The following is an 18,670-nucleotide window of genomic DNA, read 5'->3' on the forward strand; positions in this document are numbered from 1 at the left end:
ATATAAGCTTGAACAGGGAAAAAGGATTAGCATCTATACAGTAAAAAGTATCTATACAGAGAACTCAGTGAATTACTGCTTTCTTGATCATATTCAACAAGCTAAACACCTAGGCTAAACGATACTGTTTGTGTAAGGAGTAAGCCACATCCCACATTTCATCCTGTGACATTAACTTATTTTTGTGCACAAATCACTATGCCTTACTTGACATCATTTGAGCCCCTTTGCTTCTATTTTATTAGACATGAATCCACTATTTTAATTCATAATTTCTAGTTTCCCCCCACTTTATTTTTCTACATGTAATCCATTTGATTATAAAACAATTGAGTCAAAAGCAATATTTAGCTAGCCTAACAGTATTAACAGTCTACTGTCAAAGACTTATGACTAATTTATCTTTTTAAAGGAAAGAGCATTCATATAGTTTTCTAACCAAGATAGAGCAGCTTATTTAGACTTTAAAGACAAAATGACATTGCACTGATGATACCAAAACTCAATGTCTGTCTCTTCCCACTTGTAGTAACAAATAGCCAACAGATTCTTGTTTACTTTGGAAGTTCCACAGAACTTTCAAGTTGAGAAATACTGTCTAGTCATTTGTTCCCCAAATTGAGGTCCATGGACCAGCAGCATCTGCATAACATGGGAGTTTGTTAGGACTGCAAAATCTCAGCCCATTCCAGGCCAACTGAATCAGAATATATTTTAACAAAATCCTCAAGTGATCTCTAAGCCCCTTAAAGTTTTTGAAGCACCACTGTAATTCACCTCCACTCTACTCTCCTTTCAAAAGATGAGAAAAGTTCAGACTCAGAGTAAGTGCAGAGCTGAGACTGGAATCTTAGCTCCCTGACTCCAAGTTCACTGCTGTCTTCTGTACTCAGGCCTGCCTCAGTAGCTCCCCAACTCTTAGGGTGGACGTGAGTTGCTGTTGCACAGTTGCTCACTACAGGTCTGGCCTTGTCTTGCCTTACTTTCCTGGTTAGTGTTTGGTGGCCTAGAAAAGTAGACTCTAAGTTTACAGAATGATTTTCTCTTTGACACCCATTTCTCTGGTGTGGGAAGCCATTTGGCTTATCTTCCAACATTGCATAAAGCCTCCTTTTAAATAAGATGAACCTTTAACAAGGCCAGAACCTTTTTTACTGTCATTTACATTTGTCAGCATCTATGATAGGAATTTTACCATCTGACGTTCTTTCCCTATCTCAGCCACAATTGTGTAGTACATCTCCACTCATACAAAGAGGATCGAAAAGGCTGAGCCAAACCCTGTTAACAAAACAGTCCCCTGAAGGGCTATAATATTGCTCAGTGGTAATATCATCCCTATGCATTTTATCTTGTACATGAAATCTGGGCTAATTATCATTTTCTCATACAGTACATTTTAGACCATTGTGTTTTTGTGTCTCTGCCTAGTTCATTAAGCAGGGTTTTACAGCTCCTCCAGTAACAGGATTGCTATTGACACTTTCATTAGACCCATAATTCAAATGCTTGTCTGCCTTCCAAATGGAAGCCTCTCAGTCCAGAACCACAATCTGGCCACCAACCGTATGTTGGCTTTTAGAACTGTCATAAACTCATCATCACATTCACGTTCTCAAAGGGTCAAAATCTGCTTTCTTGGTGAACTGTCTCCATCCAACAAACAGTCACCGGGTTCTCCAAGAATAGTCAGCCAAGCTTTCTCTGCAGCTCTCTGTAAGCTCTTCCAAACAGCTCTCAGTATAGTGTGACTATAACACAAATAATCATTGTCCAGATTTAAATATTAATCCTCTGGTGCATTCATTCATTCATTCATTCATCCATTCATTCTGTGATGTCACCATTTAATACAAATATAACCAATATTATGGAAGATGCTGTAATGATGAATAAGATGGTCTCTGCCTTGGAATATCTCATAGTTTAATAGATGTGTATGTAAATCATTATACAGTTAAGTAGAATGCTAAAAATTTCACCACCCAGTTGCCAGAAATTGGAATGGTTATAACTGTACATAGCTGTGCTCTAACTAATGGTTGTTATTAACATTGTTTTCTCACCAATGGTTCAAACAGAAGTAGCCTCAACCAACCTAAATGAGACTATCTATCTATCTATATGTGTGTATATATATATACATATATATACATATACATACATATATATGTATATATATGTGTATATATATATGTGTGTGTGTGTATATATATATATATATATATATATATATATATATATATATATATAGCACACTATAACTTAGGGACAGATGCAACACAGTCCCTGCAGATGCTGCTGCTGGATGATACAGAGACAGTGTAGCTGGGTCAGAGACAGCCATTGCTCTAGTGATCCTGAAAAATAGTCTTTTCCTTTTTAGTTGTATTTTTTTTCTCACTGACAAAAGCTTCAAGAAAAAGTTCAATGCAAATATTTGATTGACTATACAATAAAGCTATTTAAGAGTGCCTACTAGACAACAACAATTCTGCTTGTAACTTTTGAAGAAGTTACTATCTGGGCCTTAGTGAAGAGCATCAGAGCCAAGCAGACCTATGTGGCTTCTGTGTGCAGTTGAGGTTTCCAACCTTTACAAACTGCTTTTAACTATTTAATTGAACATACAATTGTAGACCATATATTTCAATGTACAGTTAATTGTGTTTGATTTAAAAGGCTGTTGCTTTGCTTTTGCTTTCTGGCCAAATTGCAGAGAAAAAAATTGTTTTGGGGTAGATTTCATGTTCCTGATACCTTTCCTTTAAAGAGAGGAAGAAACAGAAAACAAAAGTATAGCCTTCTACTATTTCTTTAAGTGCTTTCTTAGTTCTTACCCTTATCTAAACACATACACACTGGATTATCTACCTCATTTGGTTTACTCCAACTCATCTCCTAGCTGGATTCCTGAAATAGGAAGGTCCTCTGCTTGAATGGACTCAGATCATTAAGCAGAAAAAAGATGCAAATCTAGACTCTGTTGCTGATTGGGATAATATGGCTTCATTTTGCAGTAATACTGCCATGGTGTTAGAAAATGACTTCAGCATTCTTCCCAGTGCATCTCATTCTACTGAGTGTGCCTTCATAAACATGTCCAATCTCATGATGGAGGTCAATGACAATGTAGGGTTTAGAAATTGTTGCTTGGAAATCACACTTACTTAAATACCTGAATCTGTCCATCAGCCATGCCATAGCTTATTCCAAGCCTGTGTAGAAGAGTGATTTGCAATCTCTTTGCTTTTCATTTCAAGTAGCATCACTCACTTTAAGCCAGATATTCAGGCCTCTTCAGAAGCCTCCAGGGTGAAGGACAAGTAAGAAGAAGCTTATCGAATCACAACGGTGGCTAGCTACATCTACTGCATCAAACTTGTTACATCTTTCTCTGGTATTTTATTTTAAAATCCCACATGCTCCCTTTCATGTGACAAGTAATAGGGATTTTGCCACATAATTTCATGATCCCTATGGCTCTTTTGTGGTACTATACATTTAATAGGTCACTCTCCAAGTCGAAAGCTGGGGCAGAATTTCTGGGGTCGGAAGAGAGGACATAATATTTATTTTTACAGGTTCTTCCCCTTTGAATTATCTTCTCTCATTTTCTATAAGCTGAGGATGCATAACTAAATTCTGTTTTGTTCTTTTTCACTTACAGGGGCTTACCAACTTGGGCTTCTTCCAGAGCTGAAAACCGATTACAAATACGAAACAGATTTCACTACTGGACTTGAACTCCACATAAAAAACAAGGTTCTCAAAATAGTTGAAAAGATCTTCACAAAAGGGTAGATGCAATGTGAATGCCAGGAAATCAAGGAAGTAAGAGGTAAATTTCTAATGAAAACATGTTTGCTGTGTGGTCAGCTGTATAGAAAATATGCTTCTAGGCTAAAGGCAGCATCTTTTTCAGTTGAGGGTCAGGGCATTTTTAAGTAGTAAAACATACTGGGTGATTCAGGCTCTTCTTTCCCTGGGTCTGTCTGTCTAGCTAGTCATTATAGAAATATTGAGGAATGCTGGATATTCTCTAAAGGCAACATTTGGGGAGAGGGGTGGGCTTAATAAAGGAAACAACTTTCACAATGAACACTTATGGGGACATAGGGCAATTTTGTGTGCTTCAGAAACTGTGGAACCCCATTTTGAAAACCTATCTCCAGGTTGACAAGGAGTCAGTCAGGGGCAGATGTAAAATAAAACTCATAAACCCTGTTTGTCTTGATGCTGGCAGGGACAAAAGAAAGTGGCATGGGCTCCCTAGAATATACAAAGATCATCTAGGGTAGACATCTGCCATTTTAGCTTTTTCTGGATGAAAAGGGAGGGAAAATATGTATATATTTATGGATGAATGGAGTGTTCTTTGTCTTTTCTCTTTTCTGGCCTATTAAATAGCTTAGTGGCTTCATCCATTCTGTCCCGACAGGAAGCATCTGTGAGTTGCCAGATTCATTTTTGGGGCTTTTGTGACAGACACAGAAGCTGCAGAATAGGGAATGGATAGAAGGCAAAAATGCCATGGTGACCTATTCTCATGAGGACAGTCGTGAGCTTGGAACGTAGTAATGAAAGGCATTCAGTCCCCCAGGAAAAGGACGGAAGTGGCTTGGGGTGTGGTACCTGAGCTGTGAATGTGAGAGACTGTATTTGAGTGAGGATGTAACATGAGGATTTGAGGAAGTGGTGGGAGTGATTTCGAGAGGAATGGTGGAGCTTGAACAGTGAGCATGTGGGCTCCCAGAGTGAACTATTCAAGAAGGGCTGGGTATTAGAAAATAAGAGATGGGAGGTGTTCATAGCAATTGCCATGTTCTTGAACAGACCATATTCTTGAATCTCCTTTATTACTTCAGTGAATGAGTAAAAGGTGGAATCCCATCATTTTAAGTGGAATGTAACTTTGGGTCTGAACTCATGGGTGTAGCCTTTGACAACTTTTCACACACAAAGCAAATCTTCCACTGGAAACCTTGGCAGTAGGATTCCCTTTAAAATAAATCATAGTGTCCTCTCAATGCCCGTGCCTCAGCTCAAGCACTGAATATTCAGTTCTCTTCATATATCTTGTTTGAAAAGAGCAGATCTGAGAAGGTGTCCTGAGCTTTAGTGCTGGGGCAACCACTAACTACTTGCATGACCCTACATCATGCATCTGAGCTGGTGTTGTGCTCTGAACACAGTTATGAACACAGGCCTACGGAGCCATACAGAGTTGGTACAAGTTACATAATCTTTGTTGGGCCTTATTTCCTTATCTATAGTGTTGGGACATTAGAAGAATCTCCCTCATGGGCTTTTAAATGAGATAATGTATGTGAAGCTTCCCAGTGATGAGTTCAATAAATATTACCCACTAATGTTATAGTTGCTGTTATTATTATCACTGATGGTGGCATTATTAATCCCTGGCCCTCAGTTTCCTCATCTTTAAAATGAAAGGATACAATAAAATTTTCTCTATGCTCCCTTCGAGACCTAAAAATAACTTCTGTACTTCCTGAGTTTAGGAACACCAACCACAAGAAAGAGGCAATAGTCAATGAGAGAATTCTTTTTGCCCTAAATCTCTTAGAAATATTTGGATTCTTTTAAAATGCCACCCCCTGGAGAGGGCCCAAGATTTCATTTAACCTGTGCTTCACCAACTTCAGTATCTTGCTCAGCATGACCTGTACACTTACTGAGTAAGAAAAAAGAGTTGGAGTTCTCTTTCCATCTCTAAACTCTCCTTGAACTGTTTTTTGCTTTACCCTCTATGTATGGAAACACTAGTTAGTAGTTCTGCCTTTTCCTAAGAACACAGATAGTGAAAAAAGTATATTTTCTTTTTTTTTTCTTTCTCTTCCTGGCCCTCGTCTTCCTCCTTCTTTTAAGGATATTACAACCCCAGTTCTTCTGTGATATGAAACAGACCATCTATTTCAAAGACTTTTTAGCTGTTTCTTCTTTTTTTTCTTGGTAGCCTCTGGCCCACAGAAATGTAATACCGATAGAGTTGTTGATTGGCCCGAGAATATATAACAGTCCCTAAATACATGAAGTTAAAAAAAGAAAGAAATCAACATTGTTCTGAAAGGAAGGTAGTTAAAATTCAGAAAGAGAGATTCTTTAATTAACTTAATAAAATTACTAATGGAAGCATTTTAACTGCTAAATTTAATTTACTTGTCAAGATATCAAGCTACAAAGAGGAGGGAAGAGTAGGAACTCTGCTTTCCATTATGATGTACTCTATTATAGAATAAATTTGCTTAAAATGAAATATATCACCAAAAGCCATCAATGACATCTTAATTTGGAACAGCCAGTTGAAAGGTAATTAGACTATGAAGCAATCAGTTCTAGTAAATCAGTGTTTCCCTTTACATAAACATACTTCCCCCCCCCCTCCCTTATTTATATACAGGGAAGACTTTCAGGTAGTAGGCAGGCAAAGATGCTGATTCTTTTTGGCTGTCGGTGTTTTTACTTTACATTACCAAGCTGTCAAAACAAAATGTTTTATGATAGGATTAAAAAATGTATAAGCATCTGATTTGATTTAGTGTTTATATTTTTATGTTGAACTGAAGAGAGTTTGCCTATCACAGGGGTTTAAAAGATTTACATTTGTCTGCTTCTTACTTCCAGAATACTTTCCAGATCCACCAGCAGCCCTGACACCTTACGTCAATGAATGAGGCTCAGTAAAAAATCAGACAAGAGCCCTGCTTCCCCCTGTAGGGTCCCTGCTACCTTGTATAAATAAAGGTGGAGAATGAGACAAGGATGGGTACGGGGATGCAGATGGGAGGGGTTAAAATCATCCTTTTGTTCAGTGTCTGACAATTTACCATTAGGAATTTCTCAAAATGTAACTGGCTTTCCTAGAAGTGTGTGTATTTATTATTATAACAAGCTAAGGGGGATAGGTGAAACAGAAAAATTATATTTCATCTGATTTTGAAAAGTTAACATAATTTAGCTAAGCAGTGCCAAAAATCCAGCTACCAAACTACTTTATATTGGGGATCTCTTTCACATATATATCTTTTCTGATCACCTTAGTACACCTCTGAAGAAGACATTTTCATCTTTAATTTACAGACATGGAAATGGAGCTCAGAGAGGTTAAGTGACTGGTGGAGATCACAGAGGTAGTTAATGGGAGAGATGGGGCTGGACTGAGGGCTTCTGGGCTACTGATACCTTTTCCACAACATCTGTTTCTGATGATGGAATCCCATCTGTTATATACGGAGGAGAAGAGTTGTGAGAAGAATAACTAGAGGAGATATCAATCACTCAGCAAAATATTTATGAAGGACTTCATTCAGATATTAGGGGAGTCACCATTGTCATCAGCCCTGGAAAATCAGAAGGGATGATGAATTATGCCAAAGAGAACAGCCGCTCGGAAGATAGAGACTGCCATGCAATGTCATACTTGTGCTCGTGTGTGTATTCTCTAGTGGGGGAGAACGGCATGAGAGAGGAAGATAAAGGACAGTTCCACAGTGAGCCGAACAAGCGACACCTCGTGATAAAGGGAGAAGTGTGGGGAAGCCTCTGAAACACAGTCCTCGGATCTGCCAGCATGCAAATCACTTAACAGTATGCAAATGACCTCACTTTAATAGAGTAAATCATTTCCATTCTTCTCCACTGCCTACTTAGGAATGTGATCATTGATAACAACACTACAAGGTACTATTCCTAGTTGAAAAACACATGGGGAGGAAATCTAATGTGTATGATGCCATGGGAGAAAGTATTAACATTCATAATTGTAGATAGGTGTGAAATAGCCCAAGACAATATAATTAAAGTGCAAAAGCCTCCGTTTCGCATCGCAGTGAGAGAACCCAGCAGTGCAGAGCATGGGGCTGCAAGGCCCCTCTGCCTCTGGGATTCTAGTAAAAGTACAGTCTGTCATCCCCAATGGCTGCTCAGGATCCATGGATAACAGGACAAGTGCCCTGGGAGTGGCGAAGGCAGGAACTGTATAAAAATAGACAGAACAACTTAAAGTTAGCAAGAAAAGATAAGGAGTGCAAAGGTGGAAAATGAGATATTGCTAGTAAAGGAGGTTACACGAAGGAAGGAGGTCTTTTATAAATGTATCAGGAAAAAAGTGATCCGCTGGAGAAAAAGCAGTGAATAAATGAGAAGAGGGGGACACGGAATTAATGATGGCTGAGATGTTGACCTCCTGCTTTAAGTTGGTTTTTAAGAGAAAAATGAGAAGAAAATTTGGACAGCTGGAAGGCAATAATGACTTTTAAAAATAGGTATCGACAAAGGATGAGGGGAAATTTAGAAAAAAATTAAACATTGTGGCATATACAGAGTGTAAATTTTGGATAATATGCATTCTAAGGAATTAGATTATCTGCCTACTAACTACATACAGACATAGAAGAAGAACAATACAAACTAGAAAAATGTCAGAAATTCCTCAAAACAAATGTGTTGCATATAACAATAGAATAATAGTTGGGACAGACTGGGGAAGCTAGCAAACAGTGCTCTCTTAGTGTTGTGTGAACTTTAGACATATTTGGTTATGCCTATGTGGCAATTACAAATTTTAGAAAATTGGGGAAAACATTCATCTTTTATTCAAAGGGGAAGGAAACAAACTTCATAATCCATGTAACTAATGGGTATTGTGGGTACTGTAAAAGTACAAGAAACACTCAATTCCAATGGGAGAAAATTGGAAAAATGATGCAGTCCCTAAAACATTATGTAAGTATAAAAAGATTACAATATGTACATAAAATTGGAAGGCAGAGTACAATGAAAAAAACATCCAAAAGGAAGTTTCAGATTCTAGTAAAATTTTCCCATTAAATCCTCAAAATCCAACTAATTAATGAGAAGCTACTAGATACCTGGAACTAGTCATTGAGGGAAGTGTTTGTTGACAATAGGCAATACATTGTGGGATAAAGATACAACGGTAACTGTTGGAGTCTTATATACAGAGTGATTTATTGGATGTGAATTCTTAAGGGAGCATAGTGTCTTGGAATACTTGCCCCTGAACAGTTTCTTGGCATTCCTACCTTGATGGGCTGTCTCAGCTGACAGGTTGTAGACAGTGGATCCTCCTTGGTTTCTCTTGTTTTCAATGTCCTCTCTTCTCCTCATATGTTGCTCCTCAGTAAGTGGAATCTTTTGGGATTTCTGGCATACTGCTCTCTTCATGCACTGTATTCTCATTCTGCAGGAACCCTGCGGTGCCTGCCCTCATGCCAATCATAAGTCATATTCACAGTTCATTGCCAAGTCAGTGCCACGGTGAAGCAACGGTCTGAAGTCATCTGGAAACACGTGGCAGAGATGAAACTGGGCTTCCTCCCTGAAGAATGCATGGAATTTAGACACATGGCACAGTGTGGAGAGAACACATTCCAGAGTCTGCAGCAGTCAGACCAAAGGTCTAGAGACAGAGAAGTGCATCTGTACGAGGGACCTGAAAATAGATCTTTTCTGGTGGAGCAGATTCTTAAAAGGTGGCAGGTGCAGTTGTGATATGGTAGCATGGTTTATGATCTGAGGACCTGGACACAAATCACAGCTATGATATTTGGGAAAGTTATTCTTTCTCGTGCTTATAGTCTCTGTTTGTAAAATGGGGTTCTGTAATCTCCTGCAAGGTTGTCCTGCAAGTTGCTAGTCAGTATTAGGGTCCTGTGGTTGAAGTGGCTATGTGATCAGCTCCCCATTTTTCACCCACACCTCAACTTTGCTTTCACTGGAGTTCTACTCTTTAATAGTTACTTTGGTGCCTAAGAGGCATTCGACTCCCTGGCATATTGCAATTGAGCCCTTTCCTTTTACTAACTTACTGTTTAATATTCCTCCCAAGCTTTAAAAATCTTCTAAAAGAAGGAATCTTAAAAAAACACACACACACCACCATTCCCCTAGAAATGGGAGCATGAATTTTAGAATAGATTCAGGGGCAATAAAATTTATAAAGGAGTTGTGCAAAGTTATGTTCCAATAAGTTTGAAAGAAAGTTTTATACTAACTTTTGATATTGTGGTGGGAGGGAAATAACCTGCATTCCTAGCTGGATTGTGACTGTGCTGTTAAGATGGAATTTATGCTGAGAAAAGGAAAGATTGCATGAGATACCATTCCATGTAAGGAATGATAGAAACTCTATTTTGGAGGACTAGAATAGTGGCAGATTGTGAGTAGGAGGTGAGTGGACACAGCTGATTCTTTTACATAAATTAGACCCCAAATCCAATCAAGGATACCCCTCCTCCTCACTGAAGAATGGTTTGTGAACCACTAAGGGAGTGATGGAGGGAGGGAGGGAGGAAAAGGAAGGAAGAAAGGAAAGGAAAGAAAAGAAGGAGGAAGGCTGAAAATAGCAACAATATAAAACCACATAGGAGCTTACATAGTTTTTAAGAACCCATTTTTGAAGCTGTGTTGGGCATAATTGCTCACAGGAAAAAGAAACCTTTATTTCACTTTTTCCTTTTTCTTTCTCCTGCTTTTCTCTACATTCCTTTATTTAAACAAACCCTGCCCTTTCTTATTGCAAGAATATGGATGAGAAAATTCTTGTTCCATATTTGTTTTTATTTTCATGGGTGCTTTAATAAAATCATTAGACATTGAAAATTCTCTTTGAAGTCTTAATTTCTATTTTCTAGAACTTTGTCCCAAACTCCCAGGAACTCAAAGAAGGATAATATATAACTGTGCATATAGAAAGAACTGAAAACTACCTGATTAAAGCCTGAGGTGCTAATAAATAACTGATAATGATAAAAAAGGCCCTCCTTTTTTATCATTATCATTATCATTATCATTATCATTATTTAGTTGGAGTCAATGTTATTAAGAATAAATAGTTATTTTTTCTTCTAGCTATTATATAGTGTTTAAAAATGTTATTTTTATATTTCCAAAGAATTCAACCAAATTTATGGCCCAAAGGACATAAAAAGTAAAATTATATATGATCCAGTAAGCAATAAATATGAGAATGCTACATTTCAAAACTGATGAGAGTCAGCCAAAGCTATACTCAAAGGTGAAGTGATAGCCTTAAAATATTTTATTTCTATGAAGGAAATAGAGGGTAATAACAAGTGAATTGAAATTAAAACTCTGGAAAATAAATTTTTAAACAAGCATAAAATCGTGATGAATTAAGTAATAAAGATAAAAACAATAATAAAAGAATTGGACACCTAATAGTAAGTGATTAATCTTTAGGTAGTAGGAAAAACCATTTTATATATGATTAGCTATTCATATAACAATAAATTATTTATTTTGAAAATGATTTTATTTATTAATTGATAAACCTGTGTCAGTTTCAATGAAGGGGGAGTTACAAACAAATTTCGAAATGGGAGCATGAATTTTAGAAAAGATTCAGAGACAATTAAAATTTTGAAAGTTGTGTTCCAATAAGTTTGAAAACCTCAGTGAAATGAAATTATATAAATTATATATTTATATAATATAAAATATGAAATATATACATTTGGGAAAATATGAATAACCAAAATTATGTAAGAATAGTTGGAAAGAAATGAAGCAATAGCCAAATATGATGTTAAGTAAATAACTCACTAAATAAGGTTTTTTAAAAGTGATTAAAGTATTGTAAGTGTTAGTTCTAAGACAAATCCTGGGACTTTCAAAGTCCAACTAACTTTAAATTGATCTAAATGTAGAAAAATATTGAAAACAACCTACTTTGTCATGCTGGCAACACTCTGATACAAAAAAAACCCCTACAGACCTTTTCCACTTATAAATACAGATACAAAAATATGAAACAAAAAGATTCAACACTTCATAACATGAATACTTCTCATCATAATGGGTAGGCTCAATGTGCATTTGAGAAGGAGGTAAGGAGGTCATTGCATTTTTTATTCTTTACCAGAAGGGGACTCACTCCTGGAAATGTGTCAGACAGGTGGAATAGCTTTATCAATTCTGTGACAGAATAGATCACAGAAACAATTAGACAGAATGTGTTGTCAGGAAATTATTTGATTCTGGATCTATTTGCTTGAATATAGGGACTGGGGTTAAAGTCATGACATAGTCAAGCTTTATTTTTTTTGTTACTTATACTATTTTTAAAGTTAGCATTCACTTCAAGGAACAATTATGAATCAGTGCTCTGAATTAAATTTCTAATACAGACAGTCCACATGCTGGGCACTCCATGTGATTCAAAGAGGTAAAATTAATGTTAGTTACTGTGAACATTTTGCACAGTGGGCACCACCAACATATTTGTTAGTGGGGTGGCCAGTTCTCCTCTTTCCACCCTGTGTCATACCCATTTCAAAAATCTGCTGTCTTCCTCTCACGTCTCTTTCTCTTGTTCTCTGTCTACTTTCCTTTCCCCCTACCCCTAATCTCTCTCATTCTTTTTATTTGGGGAAGGGGGAGTTTGGTAAACAGGGCCTTTGTCAAGAAAATTCTGAATGGCACCCTCATAGAGAGGAAAAAGCTGTCTTTAAGCACCATTCTTAATTCATGGGTAAGAGCTGCTACTGTACCTGTGTGAGGTTCCCACGAGAGATTCACTAAATGTGTCTCTGCCAATACCAATGACCGAAAGAGACCTTCCATTAACTTCTGAATTAGCCAAATGGGACAGAGCTTAATCTAATATGTGTTATTTCATTTTCTAGGTTACTTGTTTTAAAGGAAATAAAGTATACTCACAGGCTGTCTAAAACCATCCTGGGAGGTGTGCATGGGAGGACTCCATCTAAACAGTATTGGCTTCTGAGGAAGCTGGGTGCATGCCTGAGGGCCCAATTTAGCTTGGCGGATGCCTTTCTCACAGTAGGCAAAGCAAACCTCTAACTCCAGAGAGCCTTGAAAGCAATTGCACATTAGTGAAAATGATAAGTGCTTGTGCTGGAGTTTTAAGATGCTATGGATAAAGGGGCTTTTCACTCTTCTGCTATCTCTTGCCATGCCTGCTTGAGTTATGCGTGGAGGTGGCATTCCTCACAGTGACCAGAATCGCTTCCCTTTGGCATGGTGTGACCAGTGCTGTGAGCCGTCCAGCCATCATCAGAAACAGATTGGAAACTGATGGACCGGAGCCAAAGGCTTCTGATGAGGCAGCATGGTGCAGTGAACAGGGAACCAGACCCACTGTTGGGAGCCTGAGTTTCTCTCTCAGCTGAGGCATTAATTGGGTGGGTAACATGGGACAGAACTCCCTTGTACCTCAGTATCTTTATCTCTCAAATGGGGATAGTAATATTTGCTCTGCACATTTCCCAGGATTATTACACTCATCAAATGAGATAATAAATATGAAAGTGTTTGCAAACCATAAACACTATACACATTTAACTTAGAGTGTGCTATAGCATATGGAGTGGTCCAACAGGTTACTAAGATCCTGTAGGTATCTTGGCAATGTCTTCTTGACTCTCTAGGATTTTCATGAAAGCAAAATTTGCTAAACAGAACTAGAGACATGCAGCTTTCTCTCTTTTTATAGCCATCCTTCCCAACTGCCAACCCTATTCATGGGATTTAGGATGTGCCAAGGTTAGAACACTCAGACATGGGGTGTGAGCCATAACTTCTAAATCAGCTCTGGAAGGCTGCCAGACCATCAGTTTAGAAAAGTGATCTGAGTGTCTTCGTGAGGACAAAGAATTACTTAGAGAGTATATCTTTCAAGAACATGTTATTGAAACTTGGAAAAAAGAGTTTTAAAACCTGAGAACACTAGTATTAAAGGCACTCTGAGCCAATTACAGCATATTTACTCAGATTTCAATGGGGGTGGGTACCCTTTTCATTATTTGCAAGCTTCAAGAACATTAGAAACATATCGCTGAAGACAATGTAATATCCAAATCTGAAGTAGGCTGGGGTTTTTTTCCATTTAATCCACTTTCTTGCTTTTATCTTCTTCATGAAGGCAGAAGAGCACTTACATGTTTTTAGAATACACAATGTACCCTGAGTAGGCAGTGTACTTTTGGATAGTTAGCACCCTTTGTCCCCTGAAAAAACATATTATATTGTACTTACCTTACCCTGGGGTTCTGTGGAAGTGCTGTGTGGGAACAGTGCCACGATAGGGAGACAGTGTTAGACCCCGGAGCCCTTTGCACAGACAGGCCTAGTCATTTCCAATTGTTTGATGATCATTCTGCATATTTCAAGGAGAGCTTTCTTAAAGCCAGGGATGAAGGATGGGGATGAAAAACAAAGGAGCCAGAGTGGGGAGACTTATGTTTAGAGGTGCCTTGTATCTTTAAGATTTGTTGTCCGCCAGACATTGGCTACCTTCAGCTAATGCAAGGGCTTTCAGCATTTTAGTGCCCTTTAGCTAGAGGACAGCCATTGAACGGAAAGAGAATACCTACTTTATTTTTCTCATAGCTTCACTGCATGGGTGTGAAATGAGTTTGGGGACTCCACAGTGCACTGGGGAGTCCCTGGATATCCATCTACCCATGGAATCGTGGCCTCTCCCCACACCCCGTGCCAACCACAAGGGCTCAGTCTGTACACGGCTTTTCCTGTGACTCCTTTTTTCTTCTCCTACTCTGTGGGAGAAAGGCTCTCCCACTTAGATGAGTCCTGACAATCTGTTATGTCCCCAGAATGGTTCATGATGCCTCCCTTTTTTATGCCAGCTTCCTGGGCCTTTTATGTTTCAGTGGTACCTTGGCCCTGCCTCAGTGAGTATGGACTTGTCTTCCTCATCAACACTTGATCTGAATCTGTTGACACTACAGCTTCTGGGTCCTGCCTACTAGAGTGGCACCCGCCTGAGACTGCAATCAGACTGAGCAGGCCTCTGCCAAGCTTCTGCGCCTCTCTTCCCTTCCTCTCACTGGAGACCCAATCTCAATTCAATTCCTGCCCCTGCTGTCACTATCTCTGTGACTTTAAGCCAATTACTTCATCCTCCTCTAGGGAGGCATTTCCTTGTCCTCTTAGGCAGGGAAGTATCACTGCTATACCCCACAGGTTCCCTATTGTAATGGCTTAAACACAGCAAGGTAGAGTCCAAGTTGGCTTCTAGTCAGTAGGGGGATGCTGTTCCACAGAGGCATTTAAAGACAGCTGACAGAAACTCTGCCCTGGGTAACAGGTGGTTTCCAAGATCACAGGACATCAAGGACTCCAGTCTATGGAAGGAGAAAGAGCATCTGGGGATCATGCACTTTCTTCTTAAAAGCCCTGGCCCAGAAGTGGCACACACCTCTTCCTCTCAGTCTATTGAGAAACGAGTCCTGAATCCATGCATGGGGCAAGAAGGCTGAGGAAACCATTTTCCAGAAACGAGTCCAAGGTACAGGAGGAGACCAGGAATTTGCTGTACAGCTGCGTCTGCCACACACAGCATCTCCACCACGGTTCCTTGGGTGACTATTTTGGATATTCTTCTGCCACTTACTAGTTTCATAAAAATGAACAGTAACTTAAATGATCTGGGCTTTAGTTTCTTCGTCTTTAGATGGAGAGAGCTCAGTGGTCACCTGATGGGATTATTGTGAAGAACATAATGGGACAGAACATGTCATCTATTGTCACTCAATAAGCCTTAGTGGTTCTTATCTCTCAGTCAACCCACTTTAAGTTCCTGTTAAGCCTCATGATTAGGGCTTATGATAGAATGGGGTATTTATTCCCTTTGTGATGACTTGCAAAACAAGATGCTCTGTATTTCATGACCTAATAGCAGCACCCTCTTCCTGAGGCCCTAAATTATCCATAATTCTAAATGCAGGTTCAAGGCAAGAGACAGCGAGTAAAATGGGGAGGAAGGAGGCAGGGAAGGGGAGACAGACAGACAGACTCCCCATTGCCCTACCCAAACCCTTCTTGGAACTGTGCTGCAGAGCAAACTCTTTTCACCATTTTTGTTTTTTCTCCATCTTCCTCACAAGGTCAGACCTGCACCATGACCTGAAGACTGTCCCTGACCTTCGTCCTCCATGAGCACTTCCCCTGCTAACTCTATCTCACATTTAATTTAATTTTTGGCATCTGCCTCTCAGAGAACCCAGACTAACACACTAAACAAGTCTTTCTCATGTATGTGCTCAACATAAAATGAAGTTCTCCCCAATTGTCCTTAACCAACCACAGAAACTCGCTCTCCAGTTTTGTCTAACTCTGCTTAAACCTCATGCAAGACATTTTATTTCTGTGGGCAGTGGCTAGTTGTCTCTAATGCTTAGTGTCAGTTTCTTCAGGGCACCTCCTGTAAAACATGTGCCGAGAAGGTGGAAAACGCTGTCATGCTGCTGGTCTTGTACTTGGGTCAGACAGAGCTCTGTGCCGGCCACAGGAGGGTGCAGTAGAGGAGCACCCGCTGACTCCTCTGTGACAACATGTTTCGAGTGATGGCACATGAGTGTGCCTGGCACTGAGACAGGTGCTGGAACTTCACAGACAACGGCCCACTCCCTTCTCTCATAGTGCTCAGGCACTGGTCAGGGAGAGTAATAAAATGGGTATTTGTAGTTTTTCTTGATGGGTGCTAGGTGAGAATAAATTCTGGTTGCCGAGAAGTACAAGAGAGAGCCTTTTATGAGGAGAGTCAGGAAGCACATCCTAGGAGAGGTGAGAGCTGAGCTCCGTTTCATAAGTGAAGTCAGAGTTGCCCAGAGGTGGGAAGGGAGAGAAAATGCGCTCCAGGTGGAAGAGCAGCCAGTGTCTGGATTTGAGGCCATGCATGACAGAACGGGGACCACCTGGTCATTCCACCTGTGGGGCCAGGTGGGGGCCTGGAAAGTGGGGAGAAGCTAGCTTTTAGTGCTACATGAGTGGGAACTATAAAAACTGCTGTAATATAGTTAGATTTATGCCATTACTGGGGCTCAGAGAACATGAGGCTGTTACCATCAGAGGTGTGCTCCCAACATCTGTAAAGTCTCTTAAAGCCTCAATATCAGAATGGCTTAATGGAAATGATTTGAAAAATGCAGAAATATTAACTATATATTTTTCAATGTTCAGTTACCTACTTCTTGGTGACTCAGTTTATTACTTCCCATAAAAAGTAGTATTTCCTTTTGATTGTTTGGAAAGTATATTTATGAAGTTTCAAGGGGTGGGGTATCATGCAGGCTATGTGGGCAGACACTTAATAACAACATCTTGGCATTCGTTCACGACTTCATATTCAACCAATCCTTTAACAACTCATCGATTTAGTCTGGTATCCCTGTAGCCTTGACCATTATATATTGAAGAGTCCTGCTTCTCTATCTCCGCCCCTCCCGATCTTCCTTTTCTTCTTCTACAACTTACCTTCTTCTCACTTCATTGACCTTGCTCCCAAGTCACACTCTGAACCCATGGTTTCCAGCTTTGGCACCCCCTGAGGGTGTGAGAGGCCCTTGGCTTTGTCAGTGCACTTCCCTTATGCCAGGTAAGGTGACTCCATTGACCACCACCTTCTGCACCCTTGGCTTTCAGGGGACCATGAACAATGTGCCAACATGGCCCCCGATGACACCCCATCCCACTCTATGGACAGTCCCCCTCCTCTCACTGCTCTCGAGGACAGGCAGCCCCCATCCCAGTTTTAGGAAAGGCCCCATAAACTGGTTTCATGGAGCAGCTCAGAGTCTCCGCTTGCCTGGCCCTCCTTAATGACATTAGCTGCATTTCTGGCTCCTTCCTTGTGTGGCCATTTTGGGTAAGCTGACCCAAAACAGCTTTTAAAGGTCCCCTGTGGGAACTTGATGCTCGGAGTCCCCCTGACAGCAGACTCGAGTCCTCAAGTTAAATCAACCTCGTTAGGCAAACCCAGATGAATGAAAAGCTCTGTTTACAGGTCAAAAAATAGAGTTTTCAGTGGCATGCTTTTAAAATAGCATGCACCTTATATATAAAAAATATTGTTTCACTTCCACTCAGCTTTCCCAGGAATGTGCGTATGATGTAAAACAAGGCACACCTGTTTAGTTTTGCAGGGCTCCAGGTCCTGTTACGTCTACTGCCACTCCGTTCTTCCACCACTGAAAATAAATGTGTGAAAGACTTGCCACACACGGAGATATTTTTATTTTAAACTAATTGGACACAAACAATTTTAATTTGGGTTATGATCCAAGTGAAGCTCTAAGTGAACTCTTATTTTAAGCCAAATCTATCCCTCTAAGTGGCCCCGCCACATTTTTTTCTGTCATTGAAGAGCGTGCTCCTTCTCACCCTTTTAGATTCTGCTAGCACAGATATTCTTTAAAAAACAGGTAGGCTTCTCTGGCTATGTGGTTCTTCTTTGTCTGCCTGGTGCTGTTGAAGGGCAAAGGGCATTGGAAAGCATTGGTCTTCACATAATGCTACCACCTTGCTCTTAGCTTCTTCCATCACCACATGAAAGTTGCGGTTAAAAAACACACATCAAAGAGCGAGTCCCATTGAAAAGGCGAGAGCTGCCTGCTGAGCTGGCATTCAGAGCCAGGGCTTTTGTTTCAGTGGCGACTCTGACTCTCCTGCGCGAGTCTCCTGTGAGCTCTGGTGTGGGTTCTGACTTGCTCTTGATGATATTGGAGTGTGTGTTTGTGGCACTCACTTTTAATCAGTGCATTTGAGTTTCTGAAGTAAAAAAACTTCTTTCTCCAGCAGGATGAAACTTTTGAATGGAAACATCATGTTTGGTTGGATTTGAACT

General features: G+C 39.8%; 1 long non-coding RNA gene across 2 annotated transcripts in view; it reads left to right on the forward strand.

Annotated features, from left to right (window-relative positions):
• Positions 1–18,670, forward strand: part of LOC139440928 (uncharacterized) — a 535,155-nt gene that overhangs the window by 373,562 nt on the left and 142,923 nt on the right. For both annotated transcript variants that reach the window (XR_011651245.1, XR_011651246.1), the window contains exon 3: positions 3,671–3,841. This is a non-coding gene — a long non-coding RNA (uncharacterized lncRNA). The remainder of the gene's footprint in view (positions 1–3,670; positions 3,842–18,670) is intronic.

This window comes from Desmodus rotundus, chromosome 5 (assembly GCF_022682495.2).
Source record: "Desmodus rotundus isolate HL8 chromosome 5, HLdesRot8A.1, whole genome shotgun sequence".
NCBI classification, from domain to species: domain Eukaryota; kingdom Metazoa; phylum Chordata; class Mammalia; order Chiroptera; family Phyllostomidae; genus Desmodus; species Desmodus rotundus.